The sequence below is a fragment of the Mytilus edulis genome, chromosome 9 (genome assembly GCF_963676685.1).
Source record: "Mytilus edulis chromosome 9, xbMytEdul2.2, whole genome shotgun sequence".
Lineage (NCBI taxonomy): Eukaryota > Metazoa > Mollusca > Bivalvia > Mytilida > Mytilidae > Mytilus > Mytilus edulis.
This window is the reverse complement of record NC_092352.1, coordinates 88,217,137-88,229,292: the sequence shown is the minus strand read 5'-3', so window position 1 is coordinate 88,229,292 and position 12,156 is coordinate 88,217,137.

Below are 12,156 nucleotides of genomic sequence, written 5' to 3'. Positions count from 1 at the left end.
TTAACACTAAGCTTCCATGTTTCACAATACAAATACATGGCATTTAATGCAGATTGTAATTCAGTAGCAGACTCAGCAAATATAACAGTATCATCAGCATATAATAACAAATACAATTTAAAGAAAACTTCAATATCATCATTATCATATAATAAATGAGACATATTACATATATCAGAGAGACCATTATAAGCATGTGACAAAAAATCTGTCAAATAATTTAGAAAAATTGAGCACAACAAAGGTGAGAAATTCTCACCTTGTCGAACTCCTACATTGGTCGAAAAAAAATCTGAAAAGTTGCTACCAGATCTAACACAAGACTTAGCATTTTCATACAAGTTTTGTACAATAACAAGCATTTTACCGTCAATACCATTACGTAACAGTTTTTGCCATAATAATACCCTGTTTACAGAATCAAAAGCTTTTCGATAATCTACAAAAGCACAGTACAGTTTTTTCCTTCTAAATAAATACATATCAATAATGCATTTTAAGTTAAAAATATGGTCAACAGTACCATAGCCTTTCCGAAAACCAGCTTGCTCTTCACATAATAAACCCAAACATTGAAGGTAATTGAATAATCTGTTATTAAGAATACATGTAAATAGTTTTCCATAACAACTAAGTATAGTGATACCTCTATAATTGTCCGCACTTGCGGGGTCACCAGCTTTGTTTTTGTATATTGGACATATAAAACCTTGAGACCAAGAATCTGGTACAATACCACTTTCAAAAATAATATTATAAATCTTGACATAAACAGGCAATTATCTGACAGCTCCATGTTTCAAAAATTCATTTAGTATCATATCATTAATACAAGCTTTATCATTCTTTAATATTTTTATAGCATCTAACACATCTTTTTCACTTATAGGCTCATTAATAACAGTATTATATTCTGTAACATTACCTGGTAAAACAATATCAATACCATTTACAACATTGTTTAAATTTTTAAAATGATCAAAAAATACATTCATAGCTACTTTTTGCTGAGTAGCTTTACCTTTTCACAACCTTTATTTAGTAGTGACCAATATGATTTAGGATCTGAGGTACACAGACCTCTGAGTTTACCTATAAACGCCTTTTGAAATTCACAAAATTGTTTTTTTCAGTATATTCTTATATTCCTTGCTTTTACGTACCAAATCATTGTGATTAACAACAGAACGTAGTCTATAATGGTATTTTTTTGCTTTACGATAAGCTTTGCGTTTTGTATAATATAACATTCACTGTTAAAATATTTTTTACAATGATTATATTTTTTACAACCATGTTTCTTGACATTGCTAGTAGTTTTAATCAACATATCAGCACATTCAGCAGCATTCTTAATAATACATTTTTGTACTATTAAAATTTTCAACTATATCATTAATTGTTACAATATTTGTATTTTTGGGATCAATGTCTCCCAGTCTAACTAAAAGTTCATCTATTTTGTTTACATCTAGGTTGTCTTGGAATACTGCAGCCCGATCTCTAATTTTAGGTTTGATATGTGATTCATTTTCATTTTTTTCTCCACACTGATCACAGTCAGATCTACTGGTAGTATCAGCACACTGAGCACAGTCAGATCTAGAACTACCAGTGACGCCACACTGAACACAGTCAGATCTAATATTTAAACATAATTTTAAACATACAGGTTTATGCACATCACTAAGAATAGGATCATATGACAATATATCAAAGTCTACAATAGCCCTAAATAATTCAGGAGTTATAATTACATAGCCAATTAGAGAATTGTAACAAGTAGTTTGACCTACACCCTTGTCAGCACCAAAACGACCGTTTACAAAGAACAATTGAGTACTTTTACATAAATTCACTAATCTCTTGCCGTAATGATCAATTTTACCATTATCTTTAGAGTAGCGAACAGCAGACACATTACATTCTTCCAGAATATGCAGTTTGTTTATCAAATTTTGATCATCATTTCCAATATTACAAGCATTTAGTATATGGTTATCAATATCAACATATTCATTAACATTTTTAGTATGAGCATTGAAATCACCAAGTAAACAGACCTTGCAAGTTTGTATCTACAATAATATCTTCTATTTCAGTAAACATATCAATATTACTATAAAGACTATTTTCAGGTGGAATATAAAAAACACCAAATAAAGTTTTTTCAAACAGTAATATGTTATCAATAGTAAACCATAACACACAAGGACTAGGACATGTAATTTGATCATTAATTTGAACATATTTATAATAAAAATTTCTGACTAGAACACATATACCCCCAGACCTAGATTTACAATTTTGTCTGACAACAGTCACTGTAGGTAACAAAGACAAACCATCAACATCAATAACATCATACTTATCATTTTTTGTTTCTGTTAAACATATTACATCAGACAATGATATAAATTCTACAAAATCAGAGTTACCTAATTTAGAAGCTAGGCCACAAACATTAAGGGACTAAACTTTTATTTTCAAAAATGAATCTGAAAAAGAAATTTCACTTTCGGCATCACTCTGCGTAATATTTACATCATTTCCACCATTCGAACTGCACGTAACGTCACTCACGGAATCAGAATTAAAGGAGTCGTCATTTTCGGAGTATTCCCCTTCACTGCACCTCTAAAGTTCAGTTAATCCAAGAGCATGGTGATCAATCTCGTCAATCCCAAGTATAAAAAGATCATCGGGGGATTCAATTATGGCTTTAGTCCCATTTTTCAACGTGCAAATAGTCTTCCCGTCCCGTGTATGAGCGTTTTTCACATCTTCCAGTTTTCGCACCATCTGGAATAACTTGAATCTAAGTGGCGTTAGGTCGTCAGAGATAAACACACCCTTGAAATCCTCGGACTGTTTAAGCTTTCGACGATTACTTATGAACCGGTTCCTTGTAGCACGGTTGGCGAAGTGAAGGATAATTTGTCTGGTTTTACCTGGAGACTTTTTTCCCAAACGATGGGCATCCACGATTGTTACAGGGTTCAACGGAATGTCCATGGCGGCTCCAATATTCAAAATAGAGTCGATGATGTTCTCGTCCGTTTCATCATTCACCTCCTTGATACGCGAAACGCGCACATTTTCCTTCCTGGAATATTGAGCTAAAGCGTCCATTGAATACTCGTTATTCCTCATTCCTGCTTGTAGTCTGTTGATTTTAGTTTCATGAAGCACAAGCGTCTCATCCCGTTTACTTGAGATGAGAGCATCGACCATCGGCATAAGCATACACATAACGATATCAAAACACTTTCTCAAGAGTTACTTCCCCTGGAATTAAAGAAAGTATTTTTCCTATTCAAACTTAAAGAAAACGACTTAATCTTTGTGTTGCTTTAATTAACATTTTCTCTAGGAAAGGCACTGGTAGTAAAACATGTAACGAAACTCATTATAATTGTAAGAGAAAAAAAATCAAAAAATGTCAAATAGATAATTTCTCCAACATTTTCTAACGTACTTCTCAATAATTTGATAAGAAGAAAGAAATTTTAATTATCACGAATAGCGGTATACTACTGTTGCCTTTATTTAAAAGGTTTTTATGGCTCTACCGGAAGGTGGAATTAAAATCTAAAAATCAAATATAATAGTATTCGAAGTCAAAATGACGTATGTGCAACACATCCAGTAGGATCTGCATACCACCCGGAGTACCTGAGTCGGTCTGAGATAACCTGAGATAACCTGAGTCGGTCTGAGATAACCTGAGATAACCTGAGTCGGTCTGAGATAACCTTCAGTTTTTGGAAAGGTTTCTGTTGCTCAGTCTTAAGTTTGCTATGTTGTGTTTTGTGTACAGTAGTTTGTCTTTTTGTCTCTTTTTTTAATTTTTATGTGCCATTGGAAAGTCAGCTTGTTTTCGGCTGATAACATGAAAAGCAAGATTTACGGTGGTATGATTGCCAATGAGACTACTTTCCACCAGCGACCAAATTATATTGAAGTTATGAGTTTGTATATCACTTTAGTATCTTAAGTCTCTCTTTTAAAAGGATAAAGCCTATCGTCAATGTATTTCACACTAAGAACATTTGTAAAACATTTTTAATATTTTTGACAGATATAATTGTCACTGCACTTACGAACTGAAGATCTTTAGAAGACAAGAGTCACATTCGACATGACATGACATGAATAATAGTACTATTGACGAATACATGTGCATATGGTCATATGACATTATTTAGAACTTACAGCCTAAAAATCTAGTGTTATTTTTCTTCTAGTTTTTCCATTAACGATTTTGTTTCATCTTAATGAGTTCATATAACTAGAAAAACTTTTTCATAACTGCATATTAATTTATAAACATATTTTATTGTTCGAAAGAACAAATAGAAGAGTCATCTACAAGTTTTTCAACTTAGTAACGTCGTCTCTAAAAAAAATACTTTAATCTCACATGTTTTCAGACATGCATCTTGGTCACATAATATGAAGTGTGAAAACTATATAAGGTGTTAAATTTGATTAAAACCATTAAGCCTTAGATTTTTGAACTACTAATTATGATATGTTTCCGCGTAAAGGAGGAAGGGGGGGGGGGCAAATAACAGCGATATTTTATCAGCAAAACATGTCGAACATTTATATATATAAAAAGGCGTTCTCACTATATTTAACTCCATTTTAAAGATATTTATCGTATTTGAATTTCAAAATAGGCCGTGGGTTTTCTCGTTTACATTTATCAATTCGATACCTTTTATTACAGACTATATATGGGCCTTAGTGGCCGAGTAGTCCAAGTAGTTACTACACTGTAATCACTGGCCAGTCAACACTGAGGTTGTGAGATCGAACCCCGCTGATGCAGGTGCACTCGACTTCAATCTTAATTAACAAGGGTTGTCAGTTTCCACATCCATCTCCGGCTTCCTCCATCAATAAAAACAGACCGCCACGAAATAGCCAAAAAGCGGGGCTTTAAAGTGGCGTTTAAAAACAAAATCACTGGGGTAAAGCTGATGACCGTAACTGCATGCACGGTCATCCCAAGATGGCGGATGAAACATTAGGTCAGTTTCTGTATTGTCTGTTAAAGTGTTTCTATGTCATTTTCTATACAAATCATACAATGAAACGATGTAAATTTATAAAAGAATCACACGGAAATCACAAATTACTACCGAGAAATGTGCATTAGATGGGAAATTCGATTTGAAAAAATCGTTAAGATGACCGTAAATCATAATCAAAAATATTTTCAAGATGACCGTAACATATAACAAGGATGGCCGTGATTGGTAAAAAGATAACCGTAACTTGTAAAGGATGACCGTAATTTGTAAAGGCTGACTGTAATTTATAAAGGACGATCGTCAATTCTAAGAAATATCCGTACTTGTATTCAAAGCTTTTTGTTGCGTTTGTGGATCTCACTAGGAGCTCGGTTAGCGGATATAAATATGTTTCATAAATTTCTTTTTTTTTTAAACTATTGGCCGTATTTTGGGTTCATAACAATGATAGTAATTTGCATATTTCTCTTAAACAATGAAATATTTATTGATAATGACGTTAAAATTTTAATACATAGTGATATGATGAAAATTTGAAGAAACATGAATGTGTCCCTAGTACACGGATGCCTCATCTACACTATCATTTTCTATGTTTAGTTGACCTTTAAAATTGGATAAAACTGCATTAGAATTAAAAAGATCATACCATAGGGAAAATGTGTATGAAGTTTCAAGTTGATTTAACTTGGAGCTGGACAAACGGATAAACGAACAGACGAATGCACGAACGCACGCACAGACCAGAAAAGTATAATGTTCATAAATGGAGCATAAAAAACATTAATAATACATATGAATATTCGGTAATCGAGCCAATGTGTATGGTTCCAGAGGAAGCAAATTAAAATCTTAATTTGGTTTGATATATGTAGGCGGAAACCCAGTTGACATAGAACAAAAGAATCGTACATTGTAGCTCTTTGTTAGAGAAGGTGATAAATGTTTACTGTAATGTTTACTATAGTAACACATTTTTTAAAAGTTATAATATTAGAAACAAATAAAACGACAAATTTCTTCTCAATTACGAAGTATTTAATTTTAAAAACACCATTTGCATAAGTTTTTAATTCATCTATTACATAGTAATGCAGAACAATAAGGTATCAAGTCGACGACATTGGTACTATAAGTTGGATGTAGAAAATGCATAACCTCCGATTTTTTATTTTTTTTTTACCACGGACGGAGAACATATCAATCTATTAGTACAGAAATTTTCGTGTCTTCCCCTCCATTATGTGAATCAAGAAAAAAATCCCCAAAATTGGTAAAGATTGTATCGAAAAGAGAAAATCGAGTTCACCTTTTTATGTTAGGACGTGATTGAGGTGTACATTTTGTCTTTAAGGGCATATCGAACAGTTTCAGGGGAGGTAATAACAAACGTAACCGTCGTCTATTGTTCCCCGTAATTTCACGGTGTTTCAACGACGTCATAATGGCCGTCTGGAAAGGGCGGTTTCTTTACTCAAAGGAAAGGGCACGGCGGGAATCGGCAAAAAACTCGTACAGAATATTAACAGAACTAGAACTCAAAACTTAAAAGATATCTTTGTCCTAAAAGAAGTACAATTATCTTAATCATTACTAGACCATACTCACTTAAGTTTCCGTTTTATGAAAATTATCTTCAATACAGTAGAAAGGAAATGCGCAATGATTTATTATTGCATTAGAATGCAACACAAATTGTAATTAGTTCTTTACCAAACTTTTCCGAGAAATTGTCATTCAGGATAAAAAAAAAAAAAAAAAAACTCAAAGTTTGGTTTTACTTGAGAAAGATGAAAAAAAATGGTTTCTTGAGAAAAATAAAATACGGCGTAAAACTAACATTTATCATGCATCTAGCGTTGCGTTGAAGTGCTAATATATTTACAGTAGCTCTTAAAATAAATACGACCTTTAACCGGAAAACAATGTAAAACAAAAGATGACACAGTAATAAAAAAACATTGAACTAGGAAAACATTGTAATATATACATACAAGTGGAAAATATCTGACGATGTTGGTGTTTACTTATGTATGAGGGAATAAATATAATTTAACAAACAAAAAACCAGTGTAGGTCTTGACTAATTAGACACGCCCTCTTAAGTCAGCGGGTCCATAACAGGATTGGAAAAAAAAAACAGCCATCGAAATACCATAATTCGAAATTGGGGGGTGGGGGGCTAATAGCTTAAGTCAAGATTGTGATCATTATTCAACTTTATCTAGTACGGCATACATTTTACCGCTAGTACACTCTTTATATCTTGATAATGTACACAAAATGTACATTTATCAATCATTTACTTCAGATCCATTCTCGCCTCGTCGTAAATATGCGTGAGATATTTGCCACTGGAGCACGGGAGCAATCAATTCATCAGTTTCATATAGTGATGCATAATCATTAGTTCTCAACTGATAAGTGTCTCAAACAGTACTCCAGTTTTGGTATTTTATTTTTATTTTATATCTTATTTCTAAACGAAAATTTTAGAATTTCTTTCCGCATCTTTCTCTTTGAATTCATTTCTTTGAATAATCAATGTCTACATCAGTGGTTACATTGTATGCAGCCAAACTATGTAGAGGGCAGTAGAACAGAAAACAATTTCCATTGTGTATATATGCAATAACTCATATATTGAAGCGTTATACCACGGCAGTCAGGCTCGTTTATGTGGAAAAATTACCGTGTCAATTTCATATACTTATATATTGTAAATATGTCATAAAAGCAAAAACACACGAAAAAAATGGCCACAATTTATAATAACATTCAACATTTTCCGGCCGTTTCGTTTATTCTCCAAGTTAATGTCTTACTGAACTGTTTTGTTAATCAAAGTACTTTTTTCATCTACAACTGCAAAAGGCGCAACAGATGCGACTTATTTGAAGATTCATGTGACCTTTGTTGTTGTTTATAGATTTTATTCGAAGTTTGTATATCGATTCAACCATTTATTTAGATGGTATTTTAACGTATAGATAGCGCGAAACTCTCCTTACTCTATGCGTCTGACACATATAATTCAAAACACTAAGAGTCAACATACAGATTTTGTTTATAGCTAGAAGCCTGTAAAGAAAGAAAAAAACAAAACTGCAAAATGAATATATAATATAGAGTCTGAGAGATTTTAGACAAGTGTTTGGTTGCAAAATTTCACATGCTCTTTATTGATTTCGATATGTGAAATTATATAGACAGTGTAATATAAATCAGTGTAAGAAAAACACTTCTTTGTAAAGTAACGGTAAAATAAATAATGATTATGGATGACGGACGTCAAGTGGCATATAAAATGAATAATCAGAACAAAAACATCAAATGTAAATATAATATGAAAATTAACCCTGCTTTGCACTATAGACCGACACACAGAAACGGATTTCTAACGTGTAATTCGTTTGTTTTAAAAGAGGGATGAAATACCGTATACCCTAGACGCGGACTATTTTAATAGTTTGTAATTCCATGGTTTGCTAACCCGAATAATTCAGTCCCTCCCCGTAATCGATCTCTCCTACTTGTAATCTTAGATCAGCGGAATATAACGACTGAATTATTCGGATTAATTGTTTGCATGTTTCACAATTTTGACGAACACAATAGTAAAGCTAACTGAATTATTATCTCGTACAGATACTGGTCCATTATAAATAAGAAGAAGCGATATGAGTGCTATTGAGACAACTATCCAACAAAGTCAGTCTGCAACACCGTCGCACTGCCTTTGAAAAATTAGCGGGGAAATACAACGTTACGTCCCGAAACGTCTTAATTTTTGGCGCAATTTGTGAGGCTTACGGAAGGGATAGAGTAAACAATATTATATTACTGGATTTTTCTCAAAAACGAGTATGGTGACACATATTTTTCAAAACGTTATGACGTTCCATTTTTTTCAAATAATAACATATCTTACTTTGGTCAAATCGACACCGTTAGAAATATTTAAAAAAATCTAAAATGTGCATTTCAAATGTACATTTCTTGCCGTTTTTGGGGATAACCATGACGTTTTTGTCTTTATTTGAGTAAGAATTAATTCTTTAAATGGTAAAGTTAGATTTTTCTAACCATCTTGAACTATGTTGCTTCAATTTGAGCCCCATTATATAAGTATATGTTGAAAAAAAAATCATATTTATTTTTTTTAAATAAAAAACGTTTGTTTCTTCAAAATTGCAAAAATGTCCAATTTTCAGCAGTAATTTTTGCAAAAACGAAATCGACAACAAATATTTTTTTTGGCAAAATTTTATTCTCTGTCAATTGAAGAATGAAATATCTTTACGGGAAAAAATTCTCACCGTCAAAAATAAACTGTTGGATATGCCCTTAAAACGTACAAAGCAAGAGTATTTGATATAGCATCTCGCTTCAGATTCTATATTTTTTATATATCAAAGCTACAGGTTTATTTTATAACGTCAAAAAAATTTACTATACGAAAAGACGAAAAGATGAAATATATGGGTCAAGTGAAATACCTATCTAATGAATCACAAAAACAGAGTAGGTGTGTTCGAATAGCTATTTTTTTCTAAAAGTATTTGACGACAGTCTTTTAATTTTGATGATGAAAATGCATATTTTCGAGAATTTATTTTTTGTGTGTGATAATTAGGGATTATAAACTACTGAACATTTTTAGTCTGCCATTCCACGACATATTTAATCAGATATTTTTTTAAATGTTTGAGAATTTTCGAAAATTCCACCTGACATCCGATTAGAAAATAATTTTAAGTTGAATCAATGCAGACAACATGGACAAGGTCATTAAATAATGCTCATTAGCTAGTAGATACATTTGTCCTTTAAAATAAAACTGACATATAAGGATCGTAATGGTGCTAACTGTTTATATCCCAGTTTTAAGGATTTGAAATTAACCATACATGTAATGATGTATGGAATTTGGGAAATGACCTCATTACAGTATCATTATGATGGATTGTTTGGATGTAATTTCAAACCTATTTTTCAATGACTCTACATGGACTCAAAATTAAATTGGTGTAACTATATTGTAAACCAGGAAAGTCTACAAAATAAGCAAAGAATAAACTTTTGTCTGGTACATATAAAAAATTTGGTGACAATTTAGGTGCAATTTGGGTATTCTCATGTTAGCAACTTCACAACAGAACTACAAATTTATTTTAATGACCAAAAAAAAGTACAAAACTAAAGGCAATAAAATGTTTTGCCACGCATAGCCTGATAGGACCACAGATGTATATTAAGCATATAAAAAACACCAAATTTTTTATGTCAGTTGAAATCAAACATATTTTAATTTTGGATCCTTTAAACTTCAATATGGACTAATTTGAAAACAGGTATCAGGTGAATCCACATATTTCTATTCAGCAGAAGTCTCTAACTACATATCTTCTTAATTTCATATGATAGTAAGTCCTACAAAAATATTGAAAATGTGTACATTTAATTTTTTTCTAGCTTCTCTCATGTGAAAGCAGTACCTTTTTGGTCACTATTTATGTGTTGCGTCTAAATAAGAATTGTAACACTTTATAGTGACCGAACAGGTTAAACAAATACTTCTGAAGAAACCGAAAAAGAAGACAACTTGTAACAGCACCAGCCATGCCAGTATACATGTACATGTATGTATGAATAAAAACTCAGATCAGAATAGCATGGACAATACAGGGGCGGATCCAGCCATTTTTAAAAAGGGGGGTTCCCAACCCCGGATAAAGGGGGAGAGGGTCCAACTACTACATGTCCCCATTCAAATGCATTGATTGGCCAAAAACAGGGGATTTTGACCCCTGGAACCCCCTTTCAATTTCAATGCAATATGTTAGTTCTATGTCCTTGTGAATATATCTTGAGGAAAGTTATCAATAATTCTGCAGATAATGCAATTTTAGCATGCAAGAGTTTTGTACATTTTCTGTTATAATTTGCATACAATCAGTGAAACATTTAAACAGGCTCAGTAACTGCGAGTACTCTCATATCGTATTTTCTTGTTAATTCGACCTGTTGATACTGTTAATAATGCTTTTTTGTTATTTTTATTTATATGGATCTTGTCTGTATACCAGCTTTGATTATTTGTAATATCTTCAATTTTTCACTTATTCTTACAACAATTGTATAAACTTCAAGATTTACTGATTATAAAAAAACGTTTTTTTTCTAAAGTGAACTTTGATTGGTTAAATATTTCTCATTGATTTCCTGTGTTTGAATTTGTTTGTTAGCTTTTTGGTCATGAATGTTTGTCTCTAATATTTAATTAACTGTGCATTTGTATTCAGATATCGCAGATCAAATTTATTCGTTCATTGTGTAATCATACGTTTTTTAATTGAGTTAAGTCTGCCAATTGATATTTTATCGTATAGGTTTTTCTTTGTTTTGATGTTATGCTATTGTTTCAGAAAAAGGGAGAAGGTTTGGATCCATTAAAACGTTTAATCCCGCTGCAAATGTTTGCACCTGTCCTAAGTCAGGAATCTGATGTACAGTAGTTGTCGTTTGTTTATGTAATATATACGTTTTTCTCGTTTCTCGTTTTGTTTATATAGAATAGACCGTTGGTTTTCCCGTTTGAATGGTTTTACACTAGCAATTGTGGGGCCCTTTATAGCTTGTTGTTCGGTGTGAGCCAAGGCTCCGTGTTGAAGCAGTACTTTAACCTATAATGGTTTACTTTTTAAATTGTTATTTGGATGGAGAGTTGTCTCATTGGCACTCACACCACATCTTCCTATATCTATAAACTAAATTTTTATTGCTGAAAGTGTCAATCAATGACAAGTGTTTTATTTACCACTCATGTGTTTTTGTAAGAAAAAAAAATCATGTGCAATATTTGGAATTATAGGGAAAGAAGATCCTTTTGCCTCGCACTGGCGCATGTCAATTGTGAATATATACTTACCAAATATATTTCTTTATCTTGATTCTGCAGCGACATTATCAAGAAGTACATATCATAGGAAAAATACACAAATTACAGATAAAATATTTAAAACACCCTATTTTAAGTGCATCGCCTGCCAAATCAGTATTTGTTGCATCTACATATATACTAGATAAGTATAATCAATGTAAATAAGGTATT